The following is a 13,387-nucleotide window of genomic DNA, read 5'->3' on the forward strand; positions in this document are numbered from 1 at the left end:
ACCCCTCATACCTTGAACCTGTGTCCCCTAGTAATTGACCCCTCCACCCTGGGAAAAAGCCTCATACTTTCTACTAGTAAGTAAACGTTCACGTAAGTAAGGTTCACGAGAATGGTCCCAGGAATGAGAAGCTTAACATGAGGAACATTTGAAGACTCTGGGACTGTACTCATTGGAGTTTAGAAGGATGAGGGGGGATCTAATTGAAACTTACAGAATACTGAATGGCCTGGCCTGGATAGAGTGGATGTTTGGAAGATGCTTCCATTGGTAGGAGAGACCAGGACCCGAGGACACAGAGTAAAGGGAAGACCTTTTAGAATGGAGATAAGGAGAAATTTCTTCAGCCAGAGAGTGGTGAATCTATGGAATTCACTGCCACAGAAGGCTGTGGAGGCCATGTCATTGAGTACATTTAAGACTGAGATAAATAGGTTCTTGATTATCAAGGGAATCAAGGGTTACGGGGAGAAAGCGGGAGAATGGGGTTGAGGAACTTATCAGCCATGATTGAATGGCGGAGCAGATTCAATGGGCCAAATGGCCTAATTTCTGCTCCTGTGTCTTGTGGTCTTAAACTAATTAATGTAGACAATACAGTTATGCTTGAAATCTACTGCAGTAGTGAAACATAGTGCCTCTGCAGTAGGTATATGCACTATAGTGTGTATTACTGAGGGGTAAAAGCCAAAAAGGTCCGTTGTTCAGTCTCGGCAAGATTCAATTTCTTGATTTGGTAAGTCAACCAGTCGTTAGTTGCCTCGGAATAATTGGCCTAGAGAAGAGTGGAGTTGCTGATATTTGCACACAAATGTAGAGAAAAGTTACATTTTCATCATTACTTTTGAAAGAGAAGGGACAATAATTTTTTTTTTCCAAAATATAATTCAGTTCTCAATGGTAAAAATATATATATTTTTTGAACTCTTTACTTTGTAGCTACCCGTAAGGGTGTCACCAAGAGAGGCTGATAGCTTCTGCAAGGTTAGGAAAACAGGCAGTTCCACCTGAGGATGGTGCCACAGTAAAGACCAGAATCAATTTCACAAAACATGGGGAATCAGACAGACAAAGGCACTACCAATGTTGACAGATTAGTAGAGAAGCTGTGGGGGTGAAAAGATCTGCCAAAATGAGAGTCGTGTAAGATAACTAGAGTAGACAGTACAGTAGAATGAGAGCATATTATTTAGAATCTGTAGAAAGCATAGGGAGGAGCCAGTTTAAGCTTATGCACTACTCATCCCTAAGTGCACTAGGCAAAGCAGATACAGTGTATCATAGCCAAAATACAAAACTTCATCTGAGGCATAGCATACATTAAATGTGGTTATGATTGAATCCATCCAAAATGAATGTCCTTGTGAGAAAATTTTAGTCCTGTTGATGTACGTCATGGATTTACTAGCAGATTGCACCCAACAGTTGAAGGTAAGCATGATTTTATTGTGGTTGCTAAAATGAAAATGCATTTTTTTCTAAATTCGTTTTAAACTAAAGTTAAATCTGTGTAATATTATAAAAACACTGGTATTTATCTGCTGTAATCTCAGCAAATGAAGCGCTGCTGGTTTTATACAAAATGCTTTTGTCAGTTATCAGTTGCAAAATAAGCAGTTGTCCTTTGGACATTCCTAGGCCGATAATTCAAATCACATATAGATTCTATACTTTAATCAGCTTTACCTGGTTCTGTCTTTTCAGCAACAACCAATCCATTTGTAGCAGCTCCTGTTCTGCCAGCACCTGCTGCCACAAACCCATTCCAGACTAATGGGAGAACTGCAGGTATGGATATTGAACTTTAATAAGGATGTGACTGAAGCACATTTGCATTCAGTATGTGGCATGTCTATTTCTGTAAACTCAATGCAGTTTAGATACATTGAAGTCGAGCCAGAAGTACAATGAAAATAAAATTGTCAGCAACTTATAATTTCCTCATGTAAACAAACTGGCCATTGATGGTTAGAGGTGGTTAGACCACTGCTGTCCTATTCTTATTCTTCTTTATTCATTCATCAGGGCATTGCTTTTAGGCCAGCATTTATTGCCCATCCCTAATTGCCCAGAGGGCAGTTGAGGTCAACCACGTTGCTGTGGGTCTGGAGTTACATGTAATCCAGACCAGGTAATGATGGCAGTTTCTTTTCCTAAAGAACATTAGTGAACCAGATGGGTTTTTCCAACAATCAACAACGGATTCACGGTTATCACTAGATTCCTAATTCCAGATTTTTTTTTATTGAATTCATATTCTACCATCTGCTATGGTGGGATTCAAACCCAGAACATTATCTGGGTCTCTGGATGAACAGTCCAGCGATTAGTACCGTAGGCCATTTCCTCCCCACTGAAGGTAGTCAAGATAGAATTTTATTCATAAAGAATTGTCTCCAATAAAGACCCCATTTTTGATTTCATTGCCTTATTGATAAGATTATAGAAATGGTTATAATGGACACCATATTGGGTAGGTTGTCACTGATGGAATGTTGGTGCTTTAACCTAGTCTTGTTACATATCCACATCTAGACAGCAGCAATTTCTTTCAGAACCAGTAGCATGCAATATAAACAAATATTACAGAGGGTAATAAGGGGCTAGTGGATGGGGAACTGTTCATATTTTTATCCTGTTTTATGTCTGGTCTTGACCCAATTTTCAAAAGTTGAAGTACATTTTTAAATGAAACCATTATGAATGACCAAGAGGCTCTGCTACTTAAAAAGCATTTTCTTTGAACACCAATAATATACTGTTATAAGTTCTAGAATCTGGGAATATGAGCTCAAATGTCTGTGAACTTGAAGCGCAATGTTCCATTAAGGAGTCTTAAGTTCAGGATTGGGCATAGAAGTGAGCATTACCTACAGGGTTAAAGGTCCTGGTGTCATATTTAAACCGCACCTGGACAGGATTTCCTTCAGTGTATCACCCAAACTGTGAGTGGACACAGGCAGCTAAATATTCTGGCAAGCCTGCCTTACCTGGTCAGTCTGTTGTCCTTCCAGTTTCTAGGGACTACTGACTTCTCTGCAGTTGCTTGTTCAGCTCAGACCTGAGCATTCCTGCGCAGTGACCTCAAAGAATTAGAAGCATTCCAGTTTTGCTGGTAGCCTCATGCTCTTTTCCCTGGCCTTAGACAGGCACCAAATTCTTTCTTCCACTTTGCTTCCACAGCTCTTTCACAGGGTTTGCTCCACATTTCTTCATCCAAATCCAAGTAAGGCAAATCTTCCAGGCTATTTTTCCCTCAAGTCTGACTCCAAACTGAACATGAACTTCCAGCTGTGTTCCATGCTGTAAACAAAAGTTTGTAATTTCCCTGCTGAAGATGCTAAAAGGTACTCTTTTAGTCCCATGATTCAATGAGCTGTAAATGTCTCTGTTCCCAAATTGAACTGCTGACTGCCCTGGTTCTGAGAGAGAAAGCACAAGTAAATAAATCTCCCTAACCTCACAGCCCATTTGAATTAGCACACTTAAATTACAGAATCAAATAGATATTCACGTAATTTTTTGTAAGTAATTGAATCTAAACGGATGGAGTAATACACCCAGGGATGGTATTGAGGATTAATGATGTTAAAAAATAAAAGTAGATTTGTGGGAATGGGTGTATGGAAGCTTCCTTGAAGCCAACAGATGCAGTTGTTTCCTATGTTTCTATGCACTGAGCAGAAAATGAGCAGGAGCTAAAGCTGAAAGAATAAATTATTTCTCAAAGATACTCTGCTTTGGAATCTAAGAATGATATAAGATCTGAAACAGTCTGGATATTGGTTATCAAAAAGGCCAACAAAATACCACTGCTGTCAAGATCAACAGATTTGAAGCTGGGTAGAGAAATAATGCAGGTGTGCCGAAACACCATGTACTAAACCTTATGGTGATAATTAAGGAAGAATTAGGTTTTGAAGGTGTAAGTGAGTGATACTTAGGATGATCTTTCCAGGCATATATTTCCATCTAATAGGAGACTTCCATGTCCCAATTTTGACAATCAAGCTAGAAGCAACTAAAATAGTGTAAAAGTACAAAAGGGCTGAAAGTACAAACTATCTTCATTGAGGTAATGATTTCCAAATTCCCAATAAAACATGATGTGAAGCACAAGAGTAGATGCTGTATTGTTTTTCGTGTTTAGCAGTCCACTTGGACTGATTAATTTGACGTGACTCAATAGCTGATTAGATTTTCCATTGTCTGAAAACTAGATCCAAAACTAGAGCAAACATTTGAATATAAGAGGAGAACTCTAGAGGTTATTAAGGAAGAATAATGTGTTGATTATTTCATTTTCTTCGTAACTGAAATGAAAAGTATGAATTCTGAAATAAATTTTGGCACTAAGTTTGAGATCACCCTATAGCTATTTCTGGTGCATTTTTCCATCCCTTTGCAAATCAGTTATTGTAAAGATTCAGCCTACCCTGGCAATAAATTTGAATCTTTCCTGAAGTTCTTTCCTACATTCTGTTAAGCTCTCTCATGTACTCATTTTAACTTCATACGTGCTTGATTCCATTACCACAAATATGAGGATTATCTAACTCTCTATCCTGGCCTCCTTTCTGGCTAACTTTAGAACTCATCACACACTACTGTCCTCCCTTTCAGATCACCACTGTTAGCACCCTTCTCAAACAGCCCACCTTTCAGATCTCCTTTTTGCAATTTACTTGCTTCATCTCCTACCCTTATCAAAGTTCTTCAACATATTATAACTTTCCAAATTGCTTCTGTGTTTTCTTCACATCAGTCAAACAGCCCTTCCTTATTAAAGTCTGACTGTAGTGCACTATTCCTCCTTGTCCTTCACAACCTCTATCTAGCCATTCACATGGTCAAACACACCATTTGCAAAAGCTTCACATCTGTTGTTCACCTCAGTGGGACACACTTCAGTAATGACTTTGTAACCTGACCTTACACCATTGCCTCTGGAGTCCCCAGTGGTGTATCCTTTGACCCCTCTTCTTACCTACATGCTGTCCCCCGCCAACATCATTTGAAAACATGAATCTGACAACACCCAGCTCCTTACTTGTCCACCATGTCTCTTAATCCCTCCGCTTTTCCTGGTGTCAGAATTCTTACCTGGCATCCAGATCTGAGGGAGCTGTCATTTCCTGCACTTAAAACTTAGGAAGGTGCTAAATCCATCATCATCTGTTCAAACTCTGCAGATCTGTATAGTTGCCATCATTCTACTTTCTTTTGTGGTCATTTTCTCTGGTAACATCATATTATTTATAACCTGAGCTATAGACATCACAGTTTTTATCACAAAAGTCTGCTTCATCTCTGTAGCATCGCACCCCACACCCCCGTCTTCCCGTGCCTTAGCTACCTGCTGCTGTAACCTTTGCCTATGTTTTCATCACCTTGTAACTTGATAATTCAAATACACTCCTGGCCTGTTGATGTTTTGGGAATTCTATAAACATTGGATCTGTCAACGACACTTGAAGGATGGCAAGAAAGAATAGACATTGACACTGAAGAATGGTCACTGAACCCAAGACGTTAACTCTTGATTTCCCTCCACAGACGCTGCCTGACCTGCTAAGTTTTTCCAGCATTTTCTGTTTTTGTTTCAGACATTGACATTAATTTGAAACACAAATATCAATCGAAATCTAGTAAACACAGCAGTGTAAAGGAGTTAACAACTTGAATAGAGAAGCAATATGTCGTTCTTTAATGTCATGGTGGATCCCTGTTTGAAGAGGTTATTTAAACTTGGGTAATATGTATTTGCATTTTCAAAAAAAAAAATTGATATTAAGTATCATGTGCGGATTTTCCATACTTTAGAAATTTGGAAGCTAATTAAGTTAATTGCACATGTAAGCAGATTGAAAACTCTTTCAAGATAGGAAATAAATGGGGTGGGCTCATTTTTAGACCAGTTAGACTTCTTTTTAATTTGCATTTTTTTTAATGGAGTATGGGCATCGCTAGCCATCAACCATATTACTGTGGGTCTGGAATCATGTGTAGGCCGACAGAAGTAAGGGCAGCAGAATTCCTTTCCTAAAGGACATTAGTGAGCCAGATGGATTTTTAATGACAGTCAGTCATGCTGTGGGGTACAGTTCCTCAGCTGCTAACACTGCTGCTGCCTGACTCATGTCATAAAGAAAGTGTTTGCTCGTAGGCCACTTGGCAATGCAGAGTTTAAAGCTCAGCCTAATCCTGACTGTTCAACGTCTTTAATAAGAACTATACTTGCCAATGTGGATTGGGAATGTTGACTGGTTTTTCACTTCCCTAGTCTGTGTGAATCAGGCAGCAACTGTGCAGAGAACAGCCAAGTTGTTTCAGGTGTGGGCCCATATATCAGAATCACAAGTTGGAGTGGCTTTACTATTTTTGTCTCTCTCTATTTCTGAAATTGTAAGCTAAAAGCTTGTAAGATCTTCTGGTTAACATTGATAGTCAAACAATTAATTATCAGTTACTCACCATGAAAGCATCTTGATACATGAGATTGTGTTTTATCATTTCACAACACCATATACTCCTAAGACAAACATTTTCATTGTGCTACCTGATTTTAAATACCCTTAAATCTTTTCTTCAAGAACTTCTATAAAGATTTATTTTTCTAAACGTAGTGTAAATATACACTGCTGACAGCTACTACAAGCTTAAGACACTTAGTTCAGGAGTTCTATTTTTATGGTGTCTTTAATCACCACAACTTGTTCTAAATTATAAGAAGGAGTTCTTGTGGTTCAAATTCCATATGTTTGATGGGGTTAAGTGGGTTGTCTTCTTCAGAGTTGGACTCCAGTTTTTTTGGTAAGTTGATTTTAAAGGCCCTGTTAGTGATTAAAACTGAATTTCTATGACACTCCTATTTTTCTGTGGTAACCTATTGATTTAACTTTCTCCATGTTAATCGGTCATTCTCAGGATGTCCGTGCTACAGGCAAGACAGGCATTTGTTACCGATCACAAAGTAAAGGGTGCTGGGCTGCCTCTTTGTTGTAATGACTTAATATATTTCAGTATGTCATTAAGTATTAGTAGTCCAAATGTTAGACTAGAGACTCATTCATGCCAGTCTAAGTAAGGTCAGCAGCTTTCTTCCGAAATGGCATGAGGTAACCACATGGGTTTCTTCTACTGATACCAACTTATAAATTGATTTCAATTTCACACATTACTAAGGAGTGAAATTTGAAGGTGTGTGCTCTATTCTTGATTACCTACTCAGTAATATTCTCACTACTCATATTTCAAGGGACTCTCAATAATGTATTATGTTAATCTTATGAAACTGTTCAGAACTGTTTTTCAGTGAGGGTAACGCAGCAGCTGGTATCTACATGGATTTTAGTGAGGCTTTTGCCAAAGTCCCTCATGGTAGGCTCATCCAGAAGATTCAGATGCATGGGATCCACGGTGACTTGGTCACTTGGATTTAGAATTGGCTTGCCCATAGAAGGCAGAGGGTAGTCGTGGAAGAGTGCTTTTCTGGCGGGCAATCAGTGATGTTCCGCAGGGATCCGTACTGGGACCTCTGCTGTTTGTGATATATATATAAATGACTTGGATGAAAATGTAGATGGGATAGTAAGTTTGCTGTAACACAAAGACCAGGGCAGTTGTGGATGGTGTAGAAGGTTGTCAAAGGATACAGCAGGATATCGATCAGTTCCAGATAGGGGCGGAGAAATGGCAGGTGGAGTTTAGTCCGGGCAAGTGTGATGTGCTGCAGTTTGGGAGATCAAATATTCAGGAAAAGTATACAGTTCGTAGCAATGCCCTGAACAGCATTGATGTACAGAGGGATCTTGAGGTTCAAGACCATAGTTCGAAGAAAGTAGCCACACAAGTAGATAAGATTAAAGAAGGCATATGGCATGCTTGCCTTTATTGATCAGGGAATTGAGTACAAGAGTCAGGATGGCATGTCGCAGCTTTCTAAGACTTGGTTTAGGCCACACTTAGAGTATTGAGGAAAGGCTGAGGGACTTGAGGCTGTTTTCGTTAGAGAGAAGAAGGTTAAGAGGTGACTTAATAGAGACATACAAGATGATCAGAGGATTAGATAGGGTGGACAGTGGAAGCCTTTTTCCTCGGATGGTGGTGGCTAGCACGAGGGGACATAGCTTTAAATTGAGGGGTGATAGATATAGGACAGATGTCAGAGGTAGGTTCTTTACTCAGAGTAGTAAGGGCGTGGAATGCCCTGCCTGCAAAAGTAGTAGACTCGCCAACTTTAAGGGCATTTAAATGGTCATTGGATAAACATATGGATGATAATGGAATAGTTTAGGTTAGATGGGCTTCAGATTGGTTTCACAGGTCGGCGCAACATCGAGGGCCAAAGGGCCTGTACTGCACTGTAATGTTCTATGTTCTATTGCGTCCAGTTCTGGTCGCCACATTAAGGAAGGATGTGGAGGCTTTGGAGAGGGTGCAGAAGAGGTTTACCAGGATACTGCCTGGATTAGAGGGTATGAGCTATCAGGAGAGGCTAGAAAAACTCAGGCTGTTGTCTCTGGAGTGGTGGAGCCTGAGGGGAGACTTTTTGGAAGTCTACAAAATTATGAGATGCGTCGATAGGTTGACGGACAGAATCTTATTCCCACAGTTGAAATGTCTAACAGTAGGAAGCATCCAATTAAGGAGAGAGGGGGAATATTCAAAGGCAATGTGAGGGGCAAGTTTTTTTACACAGAGTGGTAGGAGTCTGGAACACACTGCCAGGGGGTGGTGGTGGAGGCAGATACGATAGGAATGTTTATGGAACTTTTATGTAAGCGCATGAATATGCGAGGAATGGAGGGATATGGCAGGCAGAAGGGATTAGCATAAGTTGGCATCATGTTCAGCACAACATTCTGGGCTGAAGGGCCCATTCCTGTGCTGTAATGTTCTGTGTTCTAATATCACATGTATTTTATTTGATGGCTTGTATGCTGCTAATAGCTGTACTGAACATTTTCCAGATCAAAAACAGAAGTTGCTAGAAAAGCTCAGAGGTTTGGCAGCATCTATGAAGAAAAATCAGACTTAATGTTTCAGGTCTGGTGACCCTTCCTCAGAATCCTCAGACCCAAAACGTTAACTCTGATTTTTCTTCACAGATGCTGCCAGACCTGCTGAGCCTTTCCAGCAACTTCTGTTTTTGTTTCTGATTTACAGCATCCTCAGTTTCTTCGGCTTTTATTGAACATTTTCCATTTTGATGTGCATTGAGTATAGCTCTTTCAAAAATTGTACATGTATATAGCTTAACATACCGTGTTGCATATGTGCTATGGTTAAAGCAAAATCAACATCCAGTGTTGTGATTACTGTCCACTTAAGTAAGTCAAAACTATCCCCCTGTACAGGCTTCTATAGGTTGGGAATGAATCTTTTGAGCTTTCCGTTAACTTGATTTTTTTTTCCTTTCTCTGTGAAATAGTAAGCTTTGGAACAGCGTCAATGAGCATGCCAACATTGTTTGCCAATCCAGCAGGATATACTCTTCCCACCAGCTTCAGTGGTGGCTTCCAGCAACCGGTCTTATCTGGCCCTGTGACCTTTCCTCAACATTCAGCATTTCCACAGCAACCAGTTGGTAATATCAATAGAATTTCTGTCTTTGCATTGCGTTTCCAATTATAAACTCTCCTTTTCTTAAATGTTTTGCTTTTTATTTCTTAAGGTGGAGGTTTTGGTTCATTCGAACAACCTAAACCAATGGTCATGCCATATGGTCAACCAATGGCAGCATCTACGATGTCTAGTAATCCCTTTCTGGTAACGTATATGTTTAGTTTTTTAAAAATATTTTTTAGTCACGGACCCATTCCAGAACTTTCTCTAACAGTGCTTTCCATTTTCTAATATTTCCTACAAAATGTACTTACACGGACATTTACTGCAACAATTCCAGGAGGTAGCTCACCACCATCTTCTGAACAGCAGCTGGGGTGAACAGTAAATGCTGGGCTAACCAGTCTCTGCACTTTTTCTTTTAAAGAAAAAAAAGGAAAAATATCATTTGTCTACATTTTTGCTCATGCGTAAAAAGGAAGATGCAATTTAATATAAAATGTTGCATGTTAGCTGTTTTGGTCTAAAAATCTGAGTTCCAATGACATTTGTGAAGTTTTTAAAGGAACCTTGGATCATTTGTCCCAGTTCTACAGGCTTTGTTGTTTATACACTGATCTGTTGTTAACTAGACATTTTCTAGAGATTGAATTATTGAAAAGCAATCTTTAAATATTGTAATAATTATCTAATATTTGTGGTGATGACAGCAAAGCTGAAGCTGTTAGTGGGAAGAATGTGAGTTTAGGTGGATCTTTTTGAGACATTATAGAACATAGAACTGTACAGCACAGTACAGGCCCTTTGGCCCACGATGTTGTGCTGAACTTTTACCCTAAACCTAAGGTCTATCTAACCTCCACCCCTACCTTATACTATCATTCAAATGCCTATCCAATAGCAGCTTAAATGACCCTAACGAGGCCGACTCCACTACCCTCTCCAGCATTGCATTCCACGCCCCTACTACTCTCTGAGTAAAGAACCTACCTCTGACGTCTCCCCTATATCTACCTCCACTCACTTTAAAACCATGCCCCCTCATAATAGCTACCTCCACCCTAGGAAAAGTCTCTGGCTGTCCACTCTATCTATACCTCTGATCATTTTGTATGCCTCTATCAAGTCACCTCTCATCCTTCGTCATTCTAAAGAGAAAAGCCCTAGCTCTCTCAACCTTTCCGGTGAATGTTAAATGAGAAATAATATTGCCAATTACTGATGTGTAGCATTTGTTTTAGAAAATATTTACCAAAACAGAATAAATTGTTCATAAGTGTGTACATGGCTTATGAGTAACCTTAATAGGCACTTCTTAGAAAATGTCCTGATTTACTGTTAATATTGCAGTTTATTCTTGACTTTTCTCATATTATAGTTAAAAAGAAAACAAATAATGTTTGTCTTTCATTTCTTGTTATCCCTCCCACAGGCTGGAGCTCCAATGGGGCAGTTTCCAACAGGAAGCTCTTCAACCAACCCATTCTTATAGCCTATTCAGTTGCTGTCAGGAGAGTTATGTTGATGCGTGACGTCTCCAGATCTCTTGCACAGTTGTGTTGTTCACCAATCTTAGCTTTAATCACGAGTCTCTTAAAGCCTGTATTTTGTATAACGGGGTAATATATGCAGAAAGGAAGGATTTTCTGTATGTCCTTTATTTAACCATTATTTGGCAAGAAGGTTCAAGATGTAGCCATATCATGTATATTGAAATGGGCTAATATTAAGTTATTGCACTTCTTTCATTGCTCTGCAGTACTGTACATATTTTTTCTTAGAAATTTAGCTAGTTGTGCAGATCAGTATTTGTAATTTAACACATTTATGTTAATGTGAAATGTTACTGAGCAGAAAGAGTCATAATAAAGTTGCTGTATCTATAAGGATGAAATTGCTGTAACATTGGCCTTTTAAGTTTGAGTTTTAAATAAACTAGATTATTCATTTGTGACTGAAAAGGAGATTTTCTTTCTCAGAGGAAAATTCTCTTATTTATATTCTGAGTATGTAGAAAACTGCATCTCTGCCTAATAAAGAAAATCATGTTTTGCTACAAAGTTTGCAATTGACAAAATAAATACAATATTAGTAAAAATCTCCATGAAGATTCTAATTACTGTATTTTTGTGCTTGTTGTGTTCTTATTACATACAGAATTGAGTCCAGAAAATGTTTAATATATAACTGACTACTCAAATAAAAGCAAAATACTGCAGATGCTGGAAATCTGATAAAAAAACAGAATGCTGCCAGCATTGGGAGACACAAACAGAGTTAACATGTTGAGTCAGGTATGACTGTTCTTTGGAACACAGAGTTCATTGATTGCTCTTTATTAATTCCATGGTAAACATTATGGTCTGTGTCACAATAGCTACTTATAAAACATCCCATACTGTAATTTTTTCACTTATTTATTCTTATGACTTTGAGTTCATTCCCCATTTACTGATTAACCAACTTCTGTAAAACTTTAATTGTTCAACCTCTCCAAACAATTCAACCTTGCCCTATTAGTCAGCACCATCATCATTTGGATTTAAACAACAGCACCAGGTTCCAGAGGGATTGAGGGGAAGGTAGATGTTAGGGCCACTAAGTCTGAAAGGAAGACCAGGCAGAGACAGGTAAATGAGCACAATGGTACTAATGGGTACTGGAGTGTGTTTATTTCAATGCAAGGTGTATTATGGGTAAGGCATGTGAGATTAGAGCCTGGATCAGTACATCAGACTATGATGTTATGGCCATCACAGAAACTTGGTTGAGAGAGGGACAGGCCTGGTGGCTCAACGTTCCAGGGTTTTGCTGTTTTAGATGAGATAGAGAGGAAAGTAAAAGAGTTGGAAGAGTTGCATTACTATTCAGGGAGACTGTTACATCTGCACATGGAGAGTACATATTGGAGGGCTTATCCACTGAGGCAATATGAGTAGAGCTCAAAAATAAGAACTCTGATAGAATTATACTATAGACTGCCAACAGCCACTGAAACATTGAGGAACAAATATGTAGGCAGATTATGGAAAGATGCAGTAACAATAGGGGTTGTCAAGTAAGTGACTGTAACTTCCCCAGTATTGACTGGGATTCCCTTAGAACAAGAACAATTTGTTAGATGCATCCAAAAGGGCTTCTTGAAAGAGTATGTAGCTGGTCCAACCAGGTGAGGGGCCATACTGGACGTTGTGTTGGCTAATGAGCCTGGCCAGGTGACTGACCTTTCAGTGGGACAGCATTTTGGAAACCGTGATCACAACTCAAGTTTTAAGATAGCTATGAATAAAGATGTCAGAACCTTGTGGGAAGGTACTAAATTAGGGGAATGCAAACTACAACAGTATTAGGCAGGAGCTAGTGAGAGTTATTGGGAGCAGCTGTTATCGGGCAAAACCATATTTGACATGGGACAAAAACAGAAATTGTTCGAAAAGCTCAGCAGGTCTGGCAGCATCTGTGAAGAGAAATCAGAGTTAACATTTCTGGTCTGGTCAGTTCTGAGGAAACGTCACCGGACTCAAAACTTTAACTCTGATTTCTCTTCACAGATGCTGCCAGACCTGCTGAATTTTTCCAGCAACATGGAAGGAGGTCACTTAGACCATTGTCTGTGATCCCAACACGTACCAGGCAGTCTAGTCCCACTTCCCTGTTTTTGGTCCCATAGCTTTGTGGATTATGGCACTTCAAGTGCATTTTAAAGTTCTTAAATGCCAAAACTCCCTACCACCATTTCAGGAAGTGAATTCTGGATTTTCACCATCATCTCAGTGAAAGAATTTCCCTTTGAATTTCTTCAAAGTCACCTTTTTGTTAA

General features: G+C 39.3%; 1 long non-coding RNA gene across 1 annotated transcript; it reads left to right on the forward strand.

Annotated features, from left to right (window-relative positions):
• Positions 1-540: 540 nt before the first annotated feature.
• LOC125484761 lies at positions 541-11,669 on the forward strand. Its single transcript, XR_007263582.1, has 4 exons — positions 541-1,788; positions 9,434-9,589; positions 9,677-9,771; positions 11,000-11,669. It is a non-coding gene; the product is annotated as an uncharacterized LOC125484761 (long non-coding RNA).
• The last annotated feature ends 1,718 nt before the right edge of the window (positions 11,670-13,387 follow it).

The sequence above is a fragment of the Rhincodon typus genome, chromosome 13 (assembly GCF_021869965.1).
Source record: "Rhincodon typus isolate 14 chromosome 13, sRhiTyp1.1, whole genome shotgun sequence".
In the NCBI taxonomy this organism is placed as follows: Eukaryota; Metazoa; Chordata; class Chondrichthyes; order Orectolobiformes; family Rhincodontidae; genus Rhincodon; species Rhincodon typus.